At 45.0% G+C, this 7,326-nt stretch overlaps 1 pseudogene; it reads left to right on the top strand.

Moving 5' to 3' along the window:
- Window positions 1-2,675: 2,675 nt before the first annotated feature.
- On the top strand, window positions 2,676-3,462 carry LOC143379670 (transmembrane protein 98 pseudogene; annotated as a pseudogene).
- Window positions 3,463-7,326: the final 3,864 nt, after the last annotated feature.

Genomic DNA, 7,326 nt, shown 5'->3' with positions numbered 1-7,326 from the left:
GAAGGTAAAAAAAAAAAACTCCACAAATCTACAGATTGAGTGCAATCTCTGTCAAAATATCAATTAACTTCTTTGAAGAAACTAAAAAAGTGATCCTAACATGAAAATTCAATGGACCCAACATAGTCAAAACAACCTTCAAAAAGAAGAACAAAGTTGGAGGACTCCAACTTCTTGATTTCAAAACTTGCTACAAAGTTACAAAAATCGAGACACTATGGAACTGACATAAGGTTGGACACACAGACCATTGGACAGATTTGAAACCTTTGCATTTATGATCAATTAATTTTATAGAAGAAAGTCAAGACAATTCAATTGCATAGATGTTTGTGGGACAACTGGTTAGCCACATGCAAACAAAAGAACAAACAAGCAGCAACAACAAAACAAAGCTGGACCATAAACAAAGATCAATTCAAAATGAATTCAAGACCTAAATGGAAGAGCTAAAACTATGAAACACTTAGAAGAAAACATGGGTATAAACTGCACGACCTTGGATCAGTTGATAATTTCTCAGATATAATACCCAAAGTACAAGCAAAAAAACAAAAAAGCAGACATATTAGACATGGAAATGAAAAACATTTTGCTTCAAAGATGTGAAGAGAGTAAATACAACCCACAAAATGGGAAAAAAAGTTTCACAACTCATATATCTGATGAGAGACTCAAATCTAGAATACACAAAGAGCTATCACAACAGGTAAGCAATCATTTAAAACAGACAAAAGATCTGAGTAGATATTTCTCCAAAGATAAACAAATAATCACTTTTAAACAAATGACATGAAAAGATGCTCAACCTTATTAGCTACAGGGAAATGAAAATCCAAACCACAGCAAGCCATCACTTCCACATTACTAGGATAGCTATAATAAAAAAGACAATAACAAGCCAGGTGAAAAAAAAATCAAAACCCTCATATATTTCTGGGAAGAATGTAAAGCATATCTCTTCTGAAAAGAGATGGACAGTTTCTCAAAAAACTATGGGTAGAGTTACTACATATCTCTGCAATTCTACTCCTAGGCACAGAGAAGAGAAATGAAAGTATATGTCCATACAAAAACTTGGATGTGAATGTTCATAGCAGTATTTTGCATAATAGACAAAAAGTGGGAATCACTCAATTGTCCATCAACTGATGAACAAATACATAAGCATGTGGTATACCAATACAATGGAACATTATTTGTCAAAAATGAAGAACTGATACTTGATACCATGTGGATAAAACTTGAAAATATTATGCTCAGTGAAAGAAGTCAGATACAAAAGGTCAATGGTTTAATTTAGAAATGAATTCCAAAGCTGGAGTTCCTTAGGTGGAATGGCCAGGATAGGCCAACCTAGAGAGAGAAAGGAGATGAGTGGTTGTCAATGTCTAGAGGGAATGTGGCTGACTAAAGGATAGAAGTGCTTTTTGGGGTGGGTGATGAAAATGTTCTAAACTGATGATGGTGATAAATGTACAACTTTGAATATTTTAGAAGCCATTGAATTTTATGTTTTAAATAGCTGACTTGAAGAGTATATAAATTATAACTCAATAAAGTTGTTTCTAAAAAGAAAAATGCATATGGACACATACAACACATCAATGATATAAAAATACTGAAAATGCATCTGGGAATATGGCTCAGTTGGTAGAGTGCTTGCCTCACATGTACAAGGCCCTGGGTTCAATTCCCTGCACCACCAAAACAAACAAACAAACAAAAAATGAAAAATGCAAATAACACTATTGTCCAGAAACATACATGAATGTAGTAGAGGCACAGAAACCAGCATGTGAATAATAAGAACACAAACTGGGAAGGCTGTGGCAAACCCAGGAGGGTTAGTGCATTAGGGAGACACTGGGTGGAGAAACATTTAACTCTTAAGCTTGATGGTGGAACATAGATGTTCTTGCTATTATGTTCACACCTTGTTTATTAGCTTTTAATTCTTTGTAAAAACATTTTATGGCCATTTCCCAATATTTTAGAAGCTAGGTATGTGGCTTTGATATAGTAAGGTCAAAGACTAGCCTCAGGGTCCCCTGGACTGGGTGAGCACAGTGCTGGACAAAAAACAGCCATCCCTGCAGGTTCCCTGAATGGAATCCAGCAATTTCTTGAACCATCTCCAGAACATTCTTTCTTCTAGCTGGTGGTCTACAGCAGTAGCTTACCCATACAGCCAGAGAGCCCTGGTTTGAATCTCCAATGTGAGCCTGCTTCTCAGCAGAATGGCCTTCTGCAAATTGCTTCACTTCTCTGAGCTTTGCTTTCTTATTAGTTAAATGGGAATAATACCACCTACCCCTCAAAATTGGTGCTGACTGAATAGAAAAGGTAAGGTCTCCTCTGGTGCCTGGTGGCCCTGCCTGCTGTTAATGCAGTTCCTGCAGAAGCTGGGCTCTCCCTGCTCATCTCAGAGAGGTAGGCTGTGCTGGGTCCTATACTCCTTGGCATGCTCTACCAGTGGCCATGAGTGAATACTGGCAGAGTAGGACTGACTTGTAGAGTCCCATCATCCCTTCTCTCTTCCTAACTGCTTTGAAAAGCAAAGGGAACAAAAGGCCCTCAAAGACAGCTCCTTTCACTACTATTAAAAACAACAACAGAGGGCCGCCCCGGGCCGGCGCCCGGACTTCGCCACCGGCGGGGCGCGGGAGGCACCGGGCGCTCCGGGAGCCGCAGCCGCAGGTCTGCTATGACCTGGCGTTCTCTCAGGCATTAGCCTGTGTGGAGATGTGAGCGGGACTGAGTCGGGAGCTACCGGGAAGCATGGAGACGGTGGTGATTGTTGCCATAGGGGTGCTGGCTACCATCTTTCTGGCTTCCTTTGCAGCCTTGGTGGTGGTGTGCAGGCAGCCTTACTACTGGCCCCGAGATCTGCTGAAGCGGTATGATTCCAAGCCCATCGTGGACCGCATCGGAGCCATGGAGACCCAGTCGGAGCCCTCAGAGTTAGAGCTGGATGACGTCGTCATCACCAACCCCCACATCGAGGCCATTCTGGAGAATGAAGACTGGATTGAAGATGCTTCGGGTCTCATGTCCCACTGCATTGCCATCCTGAAGATTTGTCACACTCTGACGGAAAAACTCGTTGCCATGACGATGGGCTCTGGGGCCAAGATGAAGACTTCTGCCAGTGTCAGTGACATCATCGTGGTGGCCAAGCGGATCAGCCCCAGAGTGGACGATGTGGTGAAGTCCATGTACCCTCCGCTGGACCCCAAGCTCCTGGATGCACGGACGACTGCCTTGCTCCTGTCTGTCAGTCATCTGGTGCTGGTGACCGGAAATGCTTGTCATCTGACTGGAGGCCTGGATTGGATTGACCAGTCACTGTCAGCTGCTGAGGAGCATCTGGAAGTCCTTCGAGAGGCTGCCCTGGCTTCTGAGACAGATAAAAGCCTCCCAGGCCCTGAAGGCTTCCTACAGGAACAGTCGGCCATTTAGTCCTGTAGGAAAGCAGGCCAATCTGCTGCTATCCTGGGTGGCTTAGCTGAGCCTTTCACTTTTCCCTGTAGAGTTAGTTGTTCTTCAGGGCTGGGGGAGGGGGGGGCCGCCATGTGTGTAGACTGAAGCAGAAGCACCCCATCCTGGATGCCTCTGTTGCAACAGGCAGATGGTGACTGGAGAATGGTATTCTCATAACAGGGTTAGGGGACATGCCTTTCGCCACCTGTACAGCAGAGTGGCTGTCAGCTCCATTTCACTCACCTAGTGTTTTCAAGAAAATGGAGCCACCCTCTAAGAATCCAGAGGTTTCACATAAAAATCAGAATTTCCAACTTCTCTTGGACAATCAGAAGGCTTGGCGAATCTGAACTGCGTTTTCAAAATAGGACAATCATTTGGAGCTCGGTAGAGGTTCACTCTCCGAGTAAGCCTTCTACTCTGTCCCTGGCCTGATGTGTTTATTTGTGTTACTTCCTGGTCCCTGAGGCGTCTGAGCCCCCTCTTTTCCTTTACAGGTTTGGGTCTGAAGCTGAGCCCTGCAAAGTTGATTATTTCCTTTTTTTCATTATGCCTGCATAAATTACCTAGCTACCACTAAGTGAATAGTAAATTTATACATATGTTTTCCTCAAAAAACAAAATAAATAAAAAAATAAAAACAACAACAACTATATATATATATATATATATATATAGAGAGAGAGAGAGAGAGAGAGAGAGAGAGAGAGAGAGAGAGATCATTTTTTTTTTGTATTCCCAGCTGGTCATCAGCTGCTGGACACTCATAGGGCAGGGTCAGGGGCCCAAGGCCCAGGGATAGGATGAGGGTAGGAATGGCTATCTGTATGGAAGCTTCCCTCATAGGGGGGAAGCTCCCTCTGCATTTTGTGGAGACTGAAGGTTGGATGCCTTGGCTCAAGCCCTCAGAAATAAGATCCAGGCACATCTAGGGGAGAGCTGGACCTCAGAAACTGGGCCTGAGAACCAGGAAGGTCAATAGGATTGGGATTGTATTGTAGCTGAGAAGGGGAGATAGAAATCTCTCTGTGTGTAGGAGCAGCTGCAGAACTGTTGCCCTGGATGCCATTCTCCATGTTGAACAGAACATAGAAAGTGCATCCTCTGAGCTCTGGGTTCTGAAGCCTCCTATTCAAATGTCAGTCATGGCACAGAGCTCTCAGTGGTAAGCCATTTCTCTACTCACTCAGGGACTTGGCTGGTTTGTTTGTAAGTGCAGAGGTCCCTCTTCCTGTTTCAGGTCTCTGCACCATCCAACAACATTTTTTGGCTAGTGAGAAAGGAGCAGGGAGGAAGAGCCATTTGGGGCCTATGGACTCTATCCTGGCCATGGGGAGACCCCAATCAAAGGACCTCATGTGGCATGGATGCAGGTCAGACCTAAGGCCTCCTTTACATCACTTCTGGCAACCTATGTGGCCCCACTGTACTACAGGGACTGACCTTACTAACCTATGGTCTTTCTGGTCTAAGAGAAGAACAGAAGGGGATAGGTGGCTTTGTGAATGAAGGGAAAAGTGAGAATCATTGTCTCCACCCTGAGCTCATTTTCTGATGTCTAGTGGGCTACTCTCCTACCCCTAAAAATTAGCTACCTATAGAAATCAGAGTCCAGGACTACCACCAAGCCTTCTCTAAAAGCTCTTAGGAGCCATAGCTGACTGCCCATGGCTAGAGCGCTCCTCCCAATGATCTTCCACCCTACTGCCAAAGCTACATCTCTAAAAATCCAGTGGAAACATACAAACCAGCCTTCTAGATCTTACCTACCAGTTCCTCCCACTGCCACCCACAGTTGGGTTTCTCCTTGGCCGGCCTTGAGTTTTTAACACCACACACTATTTCTTCCCAACAATTGCTGTTGAGAGCTAGTGCAGCACCTCCCCATGCAGGAGGAGCAGCCTCCACCATTCCCCACTATCTCACACCAGCCTGCTTCCCTCAGTATATCACCTGCAGGGCATCTGCCAACACCTGAGTTCCCCCCTCTTAGTTTCTAGGGAAAGACTTTGTAGCACATCAGAGAGGGAGAGAGGGGAGAAGAGGGAGGGAGGGAGGAAAGGAAGGGAAAAAGAATGGGAGGAAGGAGGAAAGAAAAAAAGGAGGCAGGGAGGAAGGGAAGAAGGGAAGAAATTCCTCAGCTATGTTGGGGGATCCAGAGTGGATTTAGTAAAGAAAGGTCTTTCTTGCCAGGACTTCTGTGCTCATTCTGCAGAACATGGTGGTGAGTGCCTCCATCTGAACACCCACCATTGTGCCTGTCACAGTGTCCTTGGGAGCTGGAACCCACTCTGAGGCTGCTCCCTGAGTTCCACACAAAGCAGGAAAGAGGAAGCACTAGGAGCTTGTGGGGGTGAAGAGACAAAGACAGCAGAAGCAAAGGGAAGTGGAAACGGGGCAGAGGAGTTTTGCTCAACAACCACACAAGAAAATTAGAGAAGAGACGGGACCATTAAAATAAAATACCACTCCTCACACACCCACACCCGCTAATCTTTCTTGTGGCATTTGGCTCAGTGTTGGTGAGAAATTGCAGGGCCCCTGTTAGAGTGAGCACCATTGTTGAGGAAGCCCCGCCATCTTGGTTGATGTGCAGGAACCAGTTCTTCACCAGCTTGATGGTAGCACTCTGGAGGGCCCCGGAGGGAGGGTGGGAAGTCCTATAAGAGAGATGTGAACCCTCCCCTTTGCCTGTCTCACCTTTTCTTTCTCAGCTCTCATCTCTTTCTCCTCAGCCTACCAACATCTAGAAGAGAAAGGAAACTGTCCAGGGGTTTTCCCTCACCCCATCTTTTCCCCAGAATCCCACTCCCAGCCCCAACCCTGTTCTTTCCTTCCCACTGAAAATCCTTCCTTGATTTTCTTTCTTAATTTGATTTTCTCTAGCTCTGAATCAAGATCAAAGGAGGAAATTCTTTCCAGTCTTTAAAATATAATTCCCAGAGTCTCCCACTAGCAGATGTATACATAATGATTATAATTATTTTAAAAGAAATCTTTCTTCTCCCTTGCCCTCTTCTTTTCGACCTCTCCTGCAGGCTGAGAAAGAGAGATTCTAGAGTATCCTTGTGGTTGCAGGTGGACCAGCATACATCAAATTCTTCCAGTCAAAGTGGGAGATGCACTCGCTCTGTCTTGGAGCATGAGGAAATTGCAGATAGTACAGGCAGCTACCTGCTGGAAATAAACACAACTGACTCACCAAGTGGGAAAGTTACTCCCATTATAATTTGTTTTCAACTGTTTTCATTTCATTGAGTCTCAAGTTGGTGCTAGATAAGTCACTAACTCCTCCTGGCCTTTCTTAACCTTTCTTTTATTGATATCTTCAACGGACCCCAGATGGCAGCCCAAATCAGCTCGCTATTCTCTTATGGCAAAGTTACTCTGTGCTGCACATATATTTTTGCAGACTAGGAAAGGGACTTTTTGTCACAGATGATTCCCTTCAAAAAAAATAAATAATTAACAAATTCTTAGAGAAGAGCACAGATGCTAGTTGATGATCAAGGAACCTGGCTTCTGCCCAGCAGGCTGTGCCGGTCAGGTTCAGGCAAGATTCCTCTTTGAAACGAGCTGGTCCAGGTGGTCAGTGGCTGGAACTGAGGCATCTTCGAATCACAGTTTTTAATTTTTGTCAGAGATGGTTGTCCTGGCTTCACAGCTCCATTGTAGCCCCTTCTTCTCCCTGGGATTTCAGGACCAATGACCACTCTGGGGCACAAGTCCAGAGAGTGGGTGGCTGCAGAAGACAATTTATTTGATAGCTGTGCCTGATTATCCTCTGGGAAACCTGTTTACTCCTTTTACATCTGGGGTTGGAGTGGATTTACCCACCCACCC

This window comes from Callospermophilus lateralis, chromosome 13 (genome assembly GCF_048772815.1).
Source record: "Callospermophilus lateralis isolate mCalLat2 chromosome 13, mCalLat2.hap1, whole genome shotgun sequence".
Taxonomy (NCBI): domain Eukaryota; kingdom Metazoa; phylum Chordata; class Mammalia; order Rodentia; family Sciuridae; genus Callospermophilus; species Callospermophilus lateralis.
The sequence above is the reverse complement of the archived record's forward strand: the minus strand, read 5'-3'. Positions and strand labels throughout refer to the sequence as shown.